The sequence below is a fragment of the Microcebus murinus genome, chromosome 8 (genome assembly GCF_040939455.1).
Source record: "Microcebus murinus isolate Inina chromosome 8, M.murinus_Inina_mat1.0, whole genome shotgun sequence".
Taxonomy (NCBI): Eukaryota; Metazoa; Chordata; class Mammalia; order Primates; family Cheirogaleidae; genus Microcebus; species Microcebus murinus.
Window position 1 is genome coordinate 63697736 of NC_134111.1, and position 17243 is coordinate 63714978.

Here is a 17243-nt window from a genome sequence, read left to right on the forward strand (position 1 = left end):
GGCTTAGCTCATTTTTAATAACTGCCAGTAACAGTTCTAAGAATAATCCTTTAAATTAATATATTATACATTATAGTGCCCATAATGATATAAAATCAGTATTTTTCCAAACTAATATTTATAATAATTTACCTTATACAGTTATAACATAAATGATATGGCTTTATAAAACTAGAATATTTGTACTTAAATAGCAGTCTAAAATGGCTCATTACATTCCTGTGAATTATCTGGTATTGAACTTCAGCTAGACAATGACCTGATTCACTTCTTTAACTCTGAGATATGGAAAAAATCTTTATTGAACAAGAGTCCTACGTCTATCCTTTTCTATTATACTATATTTTAAGAAAAGAAAGTGCAAGAGCAGGTGCTAAAATCCCCTGTAAAGAGGAGATATACAATGTGGCTTTCAATAATAATTACAAATTTATTAAATAAGACTAACAACAACATAATAAATTTAGAAACTCACATGTGGGGCTCGTTTATGGAAGTGAATGTCTCCAAGAACTCATGGGCAATAAAACTTTGACGAGCTCTAAATGTTAATGCAGCAAGTTCTTAAAAATACATTTCAAGCCAATCTTCAGACAATGACAAAATTCTAATGTTTAGAGCAATAATATTTTTTATTTTATATAACATTATCTAGTTTACAAAGTAATTCTTATACATTATCTCATTTGATAAATATAACTTTTCTAAGGAGAAAAGGCAAAACCTGATGTCCATCTTGCAATGGGAAACCAATTATTAGAAAATAGATTAGATGAATTGATGAATTTTAATATTAGCAAGCAATGGAGACAGAGCTTGAACCCAGGTCTCCTGACAACCTATCTAGGGTTCTTTCTACTACACCGTTTAGCTTGTCACAGGTTTAGAGTACATTAATGTACCCTTGTGGCCAGAGTTGGAAGTTTATCTAGTCCCTCTTTTTTCAATTTAGGCAGAATTTTACCAAAATTATTAAAGAGAAATTAAAATTTATTTCTTCACAGTAGAACCTAGATGGGGCATTTGTTAGTATGTTTTGGCATCTGCTCTAAGTTTTCTTCAACAGCGCCAGGTTTCTATTGGAGGAAGGTGTGCTTCTGGAGAAATTGAATCTTCTCAGCTTCATTTTTGGAACAAGTTACCTGGATTAAGACAATCAGCACTTCTTTTGCTATTTCTAATGATTGGTTTAGCTTAGGACATGTAATCTAAGCTGATTCATTCAGAGTGAAACCAAGGAAATTCCTGTTAAGAATGGGAAAATCCACTCTTTCTTCTATCCTTAGTATAACTGAAGAAAAATATGGCCCTGTAAGTGTTGGTCTTCACCTTGGGAGCAGGGGAATAAGATTTAAAATGAAGCCATCATCTTTTAAGACAAACCACAGAGCTAGAAACTGGGCCTTTGATAACATCATCAAGCCATTAATCAGGCCTTGCATGACCTGATTCAGTTACATGAGCCAGCAAATTATTTAGGCAAGTTCAAGTCAGCATTTTAGTTATTGACAACTGAAAACATCCTAACTGTTGATAAATTTATCAGTTCTGAACTGAAAGTAGTTTTAGTCTTCCTCAGTAATCTATTCTTATATCTGAAGGAAACTAATCTCAGAGATATGACCGAAATCCCTCATGCCATTCTCAATGAGCATATTATGCTTACAGAACTTTTCTTGTATGCAGATTCCTATACAAGGCTTGACTTCTTGTTAAATCCTCAATGGAGCCACAATAACTGTCTACCACCTTCGTAGAAGGAATCTTTGTTTACTTCTTTATTCGGTCTCAATTTCTTCAACTACATAGTCTCAATGCCTTGTCATTTTTCATAGGAATTATTTTCAAGACTTTCCTTACCTTTATGGGTCAACTATGATCTCTCTTTAACATATCCACATCATTATTCAGTGATCCCTAGGAATGGGCAAAATACAAATCTTGAAATCTATGACATATTTGGGGACAAATAAATTGGGATTGGGAAAATCTATACATTTTTAAGAGTATACCCTTCTTGTCATGCAACTTAGTTTTCTAATATCACATTATCTAAAATAAAGCTTCTCTGGATTTATTTCATGAAATACTTCTCACTAATAATTTTTGTTTAAAATAATAATTTCTTATTGCAAGAAATAATATCTTTGAGAATTGATTTTGTTTATTTTTTAAATCTTCTTCCCATATTTTGTATAATTCATTTTTTAAAAAACAAATCACCAAATGTTCTTAATGGTCACCTATTTCATTGTTGTAGAATAAAGCGAATCAAGATTTTTGAGAAATAATACATGATTGGAAAGTATTTTGTATTAATATTAATTCATGATTTGTCAATGAGTACCCATCATTTTCCCTGAAATGTAGAACTATTTATAGCAATAATAAACATTAATGATAGCCACCACTTTTGGGAGACTTATGATGAGCCATTTACTATTCTTAGTGCTTTACCTGATTAACAATTCATTTAACAATTACCCTATGAGGCACACATTATCACTCCGCCCATTTCACACAGAAGGAAACAAAGTGTCTTAAGCTTTTATATAGAACTATTTAAGACCCTTGACAAGGGGTTACATAACAAATGAGTGATCATGCTAAGATTCAATCACCAGCAGTCTAGCAAAATGAGAGGTCTGGGAGCATGCATCATTGGCATTCTATAGGAAGTACAGAGCGCTGCAAAAAAAAAAAAAAAAAGAGTGGGTGTGAAATTCGAACTTAACCAAGTACCTGCAAAGTTCATTCTATACCACACTCCTCTCCATGTCTCCACCAATTTACTAACAGTCGTTTTTCTTCTAGTACTCTCTGAAAAGTTGTCTATATCTTCTATGGTTTTATAAGTTCCCAGCTTATAAACTACCTTTTTATCTTCTTATTTGTGGGATTTTTTCCCTCTTACTGGCTCAGCAGAAAAGCATGGACTATCTAGTAATCCGAGTAGTCTGAAAGCCCTGGTGGTCCAACATTCCCATCTCCCTGCCTCATGACTCTGGCTGCTTGACAGGGAGTTTTATAAAACTTCAAACCATCAGTCATCTGAGTGCCCTCCACAGTTCAAACTACAGGACTTTGGGTTAGCTCCAATTTTCAGAGCTCTAGATTTATGGTGTCCAAAATTTACCACGTGGGTATTAACTGTCCAGAAATTGAAGATGACCCTTCCTCCTCTTTTCAGATGGAAACGGGAAATAAACTGAAATAAGAAAATAAGTCCTTGGAATAAGGAAAAGTGGAAGTGAATATGGAATCAATATTTACTGAGCGATTATTATTTGACAGGAACTAGGTATTTTTCTCTTCATAGGGCAGAATATGCTTACCATCTTGGGGTAAACTGGACATCAGCAATGGGCATGGAGCAGAGTTCATAGCTTTGCCCAGTTTTTCACAGGACTTCCCAGAGTTACTTCAAATGAGTCGTTGGAATGGAGGGAGTTTGTAAGCAGGGTATATCTCAAGTCCAGACTTACCTGGCAAACAGACCATACTAGCTATGAACCAGAACTGTGAGTTTCTCCTTCCATTTGTTATCATAGCAATTTTAAAGGGAATAGAAACCTTTAAATTTATTCTACCTATTCTAAAATTCAATATAATTATGCTTTGTTACCATTTACCACAAGTGGATTTTTACTGAATTGTCTTAGGACTATTATTGCTGACTATAACTGTATGGCTATGTTACAGTATTATTCTGTCACTTGGCTTCAGATTCTGGAATGACTGAACAGGGAAACAAATGACCTAACTAAGAGCTGAATTTCATTTATTTGGCTGCTGATAAGGGCCCTGTCTTTTTACGATTATTTTAATTCTCTTGTCAATATGTTTATCTAATAGCTGTGCTTTTAACAACTAGGAAGTATATGATCACAAGTGTGTCTTTAAAAGAACAGACTCTATTAAGATTCCCATTAATGGGACTATCAACATTTAAAATGATTGATACTTAGTTGACACCGCAATGCTTTATCTCAGAACTTCTAAAAATATAGCATGACTAGATCCTTAACACTAGACTACAATCTCTGCTATTGCCATGTGGAATAATAATCAGGGCCAGTCAAATAGTGATGTATTATTGTGTAAACAATAACATGGATGCTAAAATACATCCATGTAGCCAACTGGCAAGCTAAAAAGCAAATAAAAGAAATTTAACCAAGATACACTTTCGGTTTAAAAACATTGGAGAAGAAATTATATTTGTTCAAATGTTTCCCTGCATTTATAATTGCTATTATTAACACAATTTTTTTCTTTAAAGTCAAGAAATTTTTTCTTCCTACATAATTTCACCCACACTTCTTTGATTGTCTGCTCTAAGATAATAACCATGGTTTCCAGTAGAGGCTTGGAGATTTTATAAACATCAATCAATGTCACAGCTAGAAGTAGATAAATCAAAGGATACAGCAATAATTCCTGAAGAGCCTTCATTATGACACTAGTCAGTTATTAGATTAAGGAACATTTTAGATTAAAAGTAAAATGCACTGCATCTTTATCAGGGCAGAAAGGATTATATTAACTAGGGTAAAAGAAGAGAAAAGATGCTGTTTTCTCTAATATGTCATATAAAAAGATTTTAGTCATGACCCTAATTCCTGTTTCTTCACCTTCAGACCAAACCAGCACAGCTTTTTGGCTCTAGAAATCCTGGTGAGCTAAGAGAGACAACACAAAAGGAGTTAGGAGTCTTCTATAGTATTGGAAGCAGGGGGAGCAATTTGCTGTAAAATCTGCTACTCTTAAACCCTGCCTTAATTCTTCCCAGGTGTTCTAAAGAAATGGTTGAGGTGAAGGACAGGGGATTTGTTTTTTTTCCCTCTCTGTGAAGGATTGTTTAGTGCAGGGATCACAGGACATGGAATAGCCATACAAATGGGGAGCAGCTGTAAAAGAGGCCATCTAAAGAGGGTACCCTGTGAGGACAATAGTGCTTTTAAGTTACTTCTCCCTCCCACTCCAGGTTCAAAATCCTACAAATCTGGCTCAGTTGTATCCTTGACTTATATCAAAAATTGAGGAAGTGGAAGGACTCTTGTGTTCTCCAAATTAGTTAAAATATGTTATTAAAGTTTCCTACATTTATGGCTAAGGCAATGAGCCTAGACAGCATAAGTGTTTTCGATTAAAAATCACAATCACACTGTAATTTTTATCAACAAAATAATAATTACTGTGGAGTGTCTAGATTACCTTAAATGGCCCCCAATAGCTCCTGTACATCTTGGAATCTATGGCTCAGGGTTACTCCTGAAGAAGGTAAGACTCACAGAGAGAAGCAATACGTTACCTCTTAGAATGCTTTCTTAAAAATGTTTTACTTTTAAGCTTTCAGTAGTTGATTCAAGATGAGCAAGCCAGTGTCATACTACAGGGCAATACAGCCATACGTTATCTTATTGTGCTTAGCTTTATTGTACTTCACATTTATTGCATTTTTTGAAGGTTTGTGACCACCCTGTGTCAAGTACATCTATCTGTACAATTTTTCCTATGGCATTTGCCCACTTTGTGTCTCTAAGTGTTCAAGTGAAATTAACAGTTGCATGCTTCTCATTTTAAATTAAACCTAGAAATGATCAAGCTTAGTGAGAAAGGCATGTCACAGGCCCACAAGGTAGGCCTCTTGAGCCAAACAATTAGTCATGTTGTAAATGAAAAGAAAAAATTCTGGAAGGAAATTAAAAGTCCTACTCCAGTAACAACACAAATGATAATAAAGCAAAACAACCTTATTGCTGATATGGAGACAGTATTAGTGGTCTGAATAGAAGATCAAACCAGCCACAACAGTCCCTTAAGCCAAAGCCTAATCCAGAGCAAGTCCCTAACTCTCTTCCATTCTATAAAGGCTGTGAGAGGGGAGGAATCTGCAGAAGAAAAGTTGGAAGCTATTAAAGGTTGATTCATGATGTTTAAGAAAAGAAGCCTTCTCCATAACACAGAAGTACAAGGTTAAGCAGCAAGTGCTGATATAGAAGCTGCAGCAAGTTATCTAGATTCAGCTAAGATAATTAATGAAAGTGGCTACATTAAACAACAGATTTTTAATGTAAACAAATAGCTTCATATTGGAAGACAATGCCATGTAGGACTTTAATAGCTAGAAGGAAGAAGACAATGCCTGGCTTCAGAGCTTGAAAGGACAAACTGATTCTCTTGTTAGAGGATAATGTAGCTAGTGACTTTAAATTGAAACCAGTGCTCATTTACCATTCTGAAAATCCTAGGACCCTTAAGAATTATACTAAATCTACTTCGTCTGTGTTCTATAAATGGAACAACAAAGTCTGGATAACACCACATCTGTTTATAGCATGGTTCACTGACTATTTTAAGGCCAATGCTGAGATCTACTGCTCAGGAAAAAAAATTCCCTTCAAGAAATTACTGCTCATTGACAATGCACCTGGTCACCCACAAGCTCTGATGGAGATGAACAAGGAGATTAATGTTGTTTTCATGCCTGCTAACACAGCATCCATTCTGCAGACCATAGATCAAGCAGTAATTTTAACATTTAACTCTTATTACTTAAGAAATACATTTCATAAGGCTACAGCTAACGTAGTGATTTCTCTAATGAATCTATGCAAAGTAAGTTGAAAACCTTCTGGAAAATATTGACCATTCTAAATGTCAGTAAGTAGATTTGTGATTCATGGGAGGAGGCCAAAACAGCAACATTAACAGAAGTTTAGATGAAGTGGATTCTAAGCCTCATGGATGGCTTTGAGGGGTTCAAAACCAGTGGAGGAGTAACTGCAGATGTGGTGGAAATAGCAAGAAACTAAAGTTAGAAGTGGAGCCTGAAGATATAACTGAATTGCTGCAGCCCCATGATAAAACTTGAAGACATGAGAAGTTGCTTCTCATGGATGAGCAAAGAAAGTAGTTTCTTGAGATGAAATCTGCCACTGATGAAGATGCTCTGGTTGTTATCAAAGTGACAAAAAACTTTTAGAATATTATATAAACTTAGTTGATAAAGCAGGAACAGGGTTTGAGAAGACTGACTCTAATTTTGAACAAGTTCTATTGTGGGCAGAATGTTATCAAACACCATCACATGTTATAGAGAAATCTTTTGTAAAAGGAGGAGTCAATTGATCCAGCAAACTTCATTGTCTTATTATAAGAAATTGCCACAGCCATCCAACCTTTATCACCCACCACCCTGATCAGTTAGCAGCCATCAACATAGAGGCAAAACCTTCCACCAGCAAAAAGATTTATGACACCCTGAAAGCTCAATCATTAACATTTTTTAGCAATAAAATATTTTTAATTATAGTGTATGTACTGCTTTTTTTAGACATAATGTTATTGCACACCTAATAAGCCACTTAATAAAGTAGTATAAACATAACCTTTATATGCACTGGGAAACTAAAAAATCTGTGTAATTTGCTTTACTTCAATATATGCTTTATTGGGGTGATCTGGAACTGAACTCACAATATCTCTGAGGTTATGTCTGTATGAACCTAGGTCACCAAAATTACTGTATACCAACTCTTAATTCAGTGTGAGCTTTCGGACTGCACATGACTTTATGTGAATTATTTTTAATATCATCTTTGCCTAAAACAGAAGTTGTCATGGAGATCACACCGTTTTCTGCTGGCAGTGGTTGGAATATGCTAAGTCCCTTGATAAAACTAACAAATTCTTCTCACACATTCTTTCTCCCCAAAAAGTTAAAAAAAATACATCATGAGTCCTCCAAGAGTAACTAACTCAGAGAGATCTGGAAAACAGATCGAATATTTCTGTTACCTGGGCACTGATTTCTTTTACTCTCAGGGAGTCAACGTCCTTTGATTAATGAACTGAAGATCCCAAATTTACTTAAGATAGTGCTGAATTAGATACTTCCATATGTCACAAGGAATTCCCAAATGTATCCATGTTTTCATAAGCTCCATCCTACTTAAATTTCCATAAAGTTTAAATATCAGGAAGAAAAGAAAAAAATATGAAACTGAATGGGTGATTTTAAAGTAATTGCTAAGATCTTTACAAACTATTCAAAATAATTAAAACAAATTTTATCATAATATATTCTAAGGGAGTCTTTGGAATCAGTCTCCAGAGCCAATGTTCCACTGGGAAATTCTCTTCTAACAATGAAAACTGTTGTATTGGTGATTAGGTGAAGTATTTCTTTCAAAATGATGGTGTTTGGAAGATCTCTCTGAATTTTTCATATTTTTAGATTCCAATAATTTCATCTACTGTAAAATGCAAATCTCCTTAAACTGAAAAAGTCAAATCAGGGAACTTTTGCCATTATAATTTTTTTTTATCTGTCTCTGAAAGATAAATTCCAGTCATCCTTAAACTATTCTAGCAGTTTTAAGATAGTCCCAAAATATAGCCTAATTTATTTTCATGAAAATAAATCCTTATTCCCCCAGATTATAAATACTTTTATATGTTGAATATCTCCTTAATATTTATATTTAAGCTTCTTTCTCAACATATTATAAGAATAAATCACTCAATTGAATATCTTTCATGAAAGCAAGCAGATTTTAAACACAATTATGCCACCGCTGTGTCTAACCTCCCTCTCATCTCATCAAGACAATGGCTAAAACTAGAATAAGCTCGTCACTGTGCTCATTGATCTTGCCTTGATTCTACAATAGATTTTGACTGTGTTCCAGTGAGATCAGTCTTGATATAGATCATATGTTATTATTGTATCAACAATGTCTGTACCATAATATTCCCCTAAGGAGAAGTTTCTAGCAGATAAATTTTCCTTATTATATGACATAGTCCACGAATTAGGGCCACCCTTGTTTTTTAAATATCCAAATAATTTACAAAATATTTTACAAAATATTTTAGATTAATATACTACAACAAAAAGACAAAGCAAGTAGTGCATGTTGTAAGTTTAGTTTATTATCAAAAACCAAGTCTCAATATAAAAAATCAAATGAAACTGTTGGCTAATTATTGCCAGAAAGAACAATTTATTATCAATAGCTGAAAATTAAATCGATTTTTGACAAAATTTATCAAAGTTTAATGAATACTACATTAATTAATACTATATTCCACTGTTCAACATGTTAACTAATTTTATCATTTCAATATTTTGCTATAACACATCTTAAAATGTCTATCCAGTAGACCCCCCCCCCAAAAAAAGGGACTGGGAGTAGATGTTTGTGGATATTAATGAACAACAAGATGATCAAGTAGTAATGGCATATCTAAAAAAGAAAAATTACATCAAAATCAGCTCTTCCATGCAATACATTGCAATAAATAGAAAACTTGCCCAAGGAACTTAGCAACAAAAAAAGCTATCTTTTGAAAATAAAGCTGGTCCTGCCCACAGGTTCTGCTATAGACAATTCTATTTACAAATAGGATGACCCTTTACCAGTTGATTATAATTACTTACAACTTCTTTTGTCTACTCTGTATTATCAATATAATTATTATTTTTGAGAAAATTTATCTTGCTTATTTTAAATACTGGTAACATTTCAGCCCTATGTTTCTGGATTACCTCTTTTTGAGTTTTATTTTTTACATATTTATATATGATTACTGTAGGTATGTACTTATTTATTTTTTCTTATGGTATTTATTGAAAGACTATAACTTGCCCAGGAATATGTTAGGGAGAGAACAGAGCATACTTAAGAAGATTTCCCCAACCCATTTCTGAGCCGTGACACCCAGGACGCCCCTACCCTGAGCTCCTGTCACTGCCACGCCAGGCCAGACACCTTCCACATCCCTAGGGGTTTCCTGCAGTTTGTGTTCATCAGATGAATGTGCTTCTCTCTCATTCTATCTGGGGCGGCTTCAGATTTGGTCTGAGGAGAAAGGCCACAGACTTGCAAATGTGTGATCTTGTCAGCTCTATAATTTAATATTGTGAGTCACTTAAATCCATTTCGAAACTAGTCATGGTCTAATTGTGCATTTTTCCATGTGACAAAAATTATACTTAATGTCTAAGTATATTGATTTCTTAATACTAATGAATGTTTTATTACTATTATTAGTTGCTTAATATTAATTAATGTCTATATTAATGTCTCAATACTAATCCCTTAACGTTATGCCACTCTTGGGTGTCTGTGGGTAACGTGAGCCACTCTCTCTCCTCTCACGCCATTCATCAGTGCCTAGATGAGAGCAGCATCTCTGACTCTTCCTCACATAAAGTGACTATTTACTAGAAGCAACTATGGTCCCCTTATGATATCTGATGCTTTTGCTCAGAGTAAAATTCCTAGTTCACAATGAGATCATCTATAAATCAGAGGACCATAATGACTAAATTAAATTATGGCTGAAATAAAATAGATTTCCCTCAAAGCTAGTATGAGAGAGGAAAATAATGATTTATTATATACAAATGACAGCAATAATTGGAATTTATGTTATTTAGATGTTTTCCCAAGTACTGACATAATGTGAAGATGCCCTAATTAAAATTACTAAAGTAATATTTTGAAAATTTAAAATTATATTGCATACTTAATATCATTGAAATTGTCATTTCTATTGAATTATGTTCTTTTAAGTTGTCCATTGGATTCGTATATAAAAAACAGCAGCTGTTCAGACTGCATTAATTCCTAATGAGCTCACTAACTAGGTGGAATTAAATTGTTTCTCTTTTATTTATAGCTTATCAGATAACAGTATGTGCTCAGATTATTGTCCAACATCTTTTCAAAAGTTACTTATATTTATATTAATCATCTTAAATTCAATTTAAAATAACCTGTTACACTTGTTTCAAAATATGAAAATCTATTTCCAAGAACATTTGTAATACACTATTTCTAAGAAAAGACTAAAAAAGTAAAATGTTTTCCTGTGCAATGTGTTAACAGTGCATTCTGGAATTTCTGTATTTGTGTTTCTATTTTCCTACTGCAGTCCTCTTGCTGGTTGTTTATACACTCTGCTATAGAAGAATTTTAATAGTCAGTCATCCCTTTATTCATTAATACAAACATTCATTGAACTCTACCTATATGCTTGATGTATATGCTAATCACAGAGAATACTAAGATGCTTGGGAAAGAGCAAACATATTAGAAACATATAGAAAGTAAGTATCATGAAAATATTAATTATGTTATAAATATATGTATTATATGTGATAGATTACATAAATTATATATTTTAAAGTATTATAAAATACTTCAAATATAAAATATAATATAAATGATGCAATAAATATCTCTGTAGCCATTGCTCAGATTTAATATAATTTAACATTTTCATTTACTTGCTTCATACTTTTATTATTTATTATTTTATATATTTATATTTTATTAATTTTTCTCTTTTATTGATATATGATACTGTGCATACTTATAGGGTACATGTTTGATACATGAATAGAATCTATAATGATCACATCAGGGTATGTGAAATATGCATCACTCTAATTGTTATCATTTTTATGTGTTGGTAGCAAATCCTCTCTTCTAGTTACTTTGAAATATACATATTGTTGCTAAGTATAGTCACCCTAATCTGCTGTCAAACATTAGAACTTATTTCTTCTATTTAACTTTTATTTAACCTTTGTTTAGCCTCTCACCCTTCCAAGTCTCTGGTGTCTGTGGTTCTTATTCTCTATGTCCACGGGATCAAGTTTTTCAGCTCCCACATATGAGGGAAAGCATGCAGTAATTATATGGCCTCCAGTTCCATCCTGTTGCTACAAATGACATGATTTCATTCTTTCTATGGCCAAATAGTATTTCATTGTGTCTATACACCACATTTTCTTTATCCATTCATCCACTGTGGGTATACTTAGATTGATTCCATATCTTTGTGATTGCGAATAGTGCTGCAATAAATATGTGGGTGCAAATATCCTTTTGATTTAGTGATTTCTTTTCCTTTGGGTAGATACCCAGTTGTGAGATTGCTGGATCCCATGGTAGTTCTACTTCCAGAATTTTGAGAAATCTCCATACTGTTTTCAATAGTGGTTGTACTACTTTACTTTCCCATCAACAGTGTATGAGTTCCTTTTTCTCAGCATCCTTACCAGCACTTGTTATTTTTTGTCTTTTTAATAACAGCCATTCTAACCAGGTTAAATTAATTTGGCTATTAAAAACTAGGTTATTAAAAATAAAGCATTACAGATAAAAATTGAAGTTCTCTGTACAACTCTTTTGGATTCTCTCCCCACCTTTCTCTCCCCCAGAAGTAACCATTAACCTGAATTTGTTTTACTGTTGTCATTCATGATCTTGTACTTTTAATACACACAAATGGGTCCTGAAACAATATATTATATAGCATTGATTTTCATACTTTCATATTATATAAATGGCATCCTACTTTATTCTGCTTTACTTAATTCTTTACCTATGTTAATATGATGCATTTGATATTTATACACTCAAATTAATTCCAATAGTTTCCTAATAAAAGCATCAATTTTTGAGCAATATTTTATATATTTCCCTGTTATCATGAACAAGCATTCCTCTAGGATGCATTCTTAGAAATGAAATGGCTTGATAGGGCATAAGGTAAATCTACTCCTAGTGTTGTATATTTTATGGTCCTTTGTATTCCTGTCAACTTTTGTATTTTCAGGCTTAATATTTTTTACCAAACTGATAAGAATAAAGCAGTAATTTGATTAGTAGAAAAAATGAGTCAATTTTCATAGGTTTATCACCCTCTTGATTTTCCTCTTATGTGTATATTTCCTGTTCATATTCATAAACTAATTTTCTATTAGTGCTTTCAGTTTTGAGTTTTAAAGGGATTCTCTTTATATTTAAACACTATAGGTCTAAATACAAGGATGTCCATTGATATCGATTGAAGCACCATAATAGAGTAATTTATAATATGGCTTTTAAAGTCCTTATGGTTGTCATAAGAACTAAATCAGCTAAAGCATATACAGTATTTATAAAGCCTGGCACATAATATTCACACAATAACACTAGCCACTACTATCATCATCATCATCATCGTCGTCACCATCGTCATTTCAGCCTTATCTTTATTATTATTATTATATATAAAATTATCACATGTGGGTGTATTTTTTTCCAGACTCTATATTTAGTTACCAGGTAGTTTTTTGTGGGGTTTTTTTTTTTTTTTTTGGTTATTAGGTAACTGGTATACATTTTCCATTCCTTTAACTTTACATTTTTTAATGATCTTCTTTTGCATGTGCATCTTATAAGCAGCATATTACAAGTTTGTTTAATTTAAAATTTTATTTATCATCTGAATTAATAGGTGAGTGAAATAAATTTATACTCATGCGATTACTAGTATATATGAACTTAATTCTTCACTCTTAACCTTATTTTAAGATTTATTTGATTGTTATTTATCAGCCTCTTCTTTTGATTGTTTTTTCTACTTTCTTGTCTACTATCAAACTTTCTTGTCTACTATCAAATTTTCCCCTTGTGATGTTTGGAAACCATTCTTTCAGCAGTTACTGTTAGATTTTTGAAATATACTCTTAACTATAATTTTTCTATCATTGTCTAAAGTTATTCATTATATTTATGCCTCCCTTGAACACTGTTGGGAACTCAGCATGTTTAATTATTAGTTGTGTAGCCTCTTAAATCTTGACATTTTTGTCTGTATATTTATTTATATTTTGATTGGCATGAAAATTTAATTATATTTTTCAGTTGAAAGTTAATTGAATTTACTAAGAGATTTTAAATTTCTATGTCTACTATTGTTTCATTAACTACAGTTTTCTCTGACTCCATTTCTCCTTTTCTTTTTTAGTCCATCTTTAAATAAGTTTTTTTAATGAAGGTTTTTGGATGGTAGACACTCTTAACCTTTCTGAAAATGTTTTTATGTTGCCCTTATACTTCAATGACAGCTTCATTAACTATGCCATTCTAGATTATTTGCTAGATTATTTGTATTTTTGATTATTTTTTATTTTGATTCTAGATTATTTGTATTTTTGCTCAGCAATTTGAAAATGTGCCTCTACTCTCTCCTGGCACCTGTTATTGTGTAGGAAGTTTTCCCAGTTTTTTTGTTTGTTTGTTTTTCTTTGCCTTTATAGGTAATCTATATTTTCTAGTGCTTTTAAGCTATTTTCTTTACATTAAAGTTCTGTAGATTTACTGTCTGTCTAGGGAGGACTAATATGTAAAGTTTTTAAGTACTCAAGCTGCAATTTTTAACTAAATATTATGTCTTTCTTCAGTTTGGGAAACTTTGCAGTTATTCCTTCAAATATTGTTTCTTCATCATTGTAACAATTCTCTTTCTTTAGAACTCACATTAGATATACCTTGGAGATATTTAACCTAACCTCCATATTACTTTATTGTTTTTTGTTTGCTGAACAGCATTCTGGGTAAATCTACCAATACTGTGTTCCAGTTCACTAATTGTTCCTTCACATATTTCCAAGAGTTTATGATATCTATTAAGTTTTTTAAAACTCAGTGACTTTTTCTTATTTTTAAGATTTCTACCCAAAACTTTTCTTTTATATCTGCCTGTTTTTGTCCTATAACATTTTGTTCCTTATAGACTTATTTCTTTTCACTGTTTGACCCAACGCATTCTGAACATACTTATCTTAAATTTGTTACCATATTACTTTATAAGATTGAGCTCCTCTGAAATTATTATATGCCTTACTTGCTGATTTTGATGACTATCCTCATTCCTATTAGTTTTCTTCTTGTGTTCTAAAATGTAGACTTCTCAGATCATTTTCAGTGAAAGATTTGGGAATTGTATTTTGTTTTCTTTCCCATCACTACTCCAGATTACTTTTTGCACAGTGAGAAGTTTCTCAATTGTCTCTAATCATCTCTGGAATCCTTGACTTCACAATCAAACCTAAAGATTATGTTTTATGGATCCCTGTCCATGGTGATATCAGGGATATTGCAGATTAAGTCTTCAGGATGGCATTTGACTCAGTTTACGAACCCAGAGCTAAATCCTGCCTGAATTCATCCTTCCACTGTTCATCTCAACCCTTCCTCTCTAATAGCAGCTTCCTAGGCAGAAGTGGCTGGCATGCTTTTGCAGCCTTATTTTCTATGTGGAATACCAAAAGTAGTAGGCAATGGGCCTGGCTCTGATTACCATCAATCCTCATGTCTAGTTAGAATTTTAATATCCATTATTCCAAAAGGGCCAAGACCATAAATGCTTCTGCCAACTTCTTAACCATTTTGAGGTAATTGCTCAATAATCTCAGTGTATTATAAGATATAGCAATGGTCAGATGAAAAAGACCAAAAGAATTTATGAAGTTCTAGCTCCTTAAAAGAGAATGGCTATTAGAATGGCTATTATCACAAAGACAAAAGATAAGTGTTGCCAAGAAGTAGAGAGTAGAATGGTGATTGCCAGGAGCTGGGGCAGGTGGTGAGGAGGATTGGTTTGGGAGATGTTGGTGAAAGGATACAAGATTTTAGTTAGACAAGAGGAATAAGTTCAAGAGATCTCTTATACGACATGGTAAAATAAATAAATTAATATGATATAATCATTACTTTGACAATGTGACATTTAATTTTGGACAAACCACATATTTATATTTATCCTCTGTTATTTCTAAAATCAAGTATAAAATTTTCTTTCTGAACTATTCCCTTCCTATGATCACCAATTTAAATATATGCAATTTCATTTAAATCATAGACTTATATTTATCACTTTTTTGAGACAAGTCTGCTACTTTTTAATAATGGGCTTTTCATTACTTTTTAATATTTTTCATAAAATTTCTACGCTATATTTTTGTTAGCTATGTCCATTTTCCCCACTATTACAATACATGATTGGAAGAAATTTTCTTGATGAATTTAAGTATAAATAGCCACTGATGCTGGATTCAAAGGTTATTAAAATAATACTTTACACGTTTCACCCTTTGTTCAGAACACTTGAATATATAATTCAGTGAATTCTCAAAACAAGGATATGACAGAGACCAATGACAGCATGACACTCCCCAAAGTTTATAAATCAAGTATGGCACCCACAGATATTTATCTGTCTACCCACCCAGAACAACGATGGAAAGTAACATATAGATATTTTGGTTAACAAATGTTTTCTTTCTGAAGTTACAAAAAATATTGAAGCAGAAAGGGATATACTTTTTAAATCTATGATGAATGTATGTTTGTATTTATGAGATTATGTGGCAGATATTTTGTCAGAGTGACACTTGAAAGAAACAAATATGAGAAGCTAAACCAACTAGTCCTTCTCAAGCTAGACAATTGTATAAGAATGGCAAACAGCAGGCATTTGAAAATGTATCAGGTAAGAAATATTTTCCGTGTATCTTTCATAACATTTTTTATTTCAAAATATTATGGGGGTACCTTATAACATTATTAGTTTATACTGCTTTATAAAATTGGAATTTAATAATAATTAGTTTCTCATATATTTTGAGGCAGCATGAGTTAAATGACTTAACTATATATATATAATTTTGACCATATTTTCACAACTTCTAGTTCCTTTATGAACTCATACTTAATCTTGAAGTTCATATATTTGTTCTCGTACTTTACTTGTTTCCATTTTCATTATCATGGAAATTAAATGAAAAAAGCATTAGGTAATAAAATGTATTAAATACTGTGTGCCTAAGGATATAATATTGAACACAGCCTCTGCTGTTACTATTAAAATGAATATTAGAATAACAATGCTATTTTAGGAGGTATATAGAAAAATTTTCTAATAGGCTTGCCATAAAATGACAGATAATTATACTGACCTCATAAGGTTTCTGTGGAGAATAGTTAATAAACTATTGAAAACTCAATTTAAATTTAAAGTTCTTCAAGCCTCTATTATAATCAGGGATATTGTCAAGAACTATCAAAAATGAATACGGTTTCTTGGCAAAATTAAATCTAGCTGTGAGGAAAAATATGTAGACTACACATTATTTGTCTTTTCAAGTAATGACCCTGTTTAATGGTAATAAAGGCTCAGATCACATTTCCTCTAAGAGGTTGGACATAAATAGATTTAATGTCAGAGTCTGAATCAACAAAAACTGTAGCAATTATTATTATTTCACCATGACCATTGCAGTTGAAACAATTTGAAGAATTAAGTGTTATAAATATCAGATAGTTCAATTACTGAAAATGTTCGTTGGCCTTCAAAAAATATAATTAGCATGTCTCACTTCATCATCAAGAGCC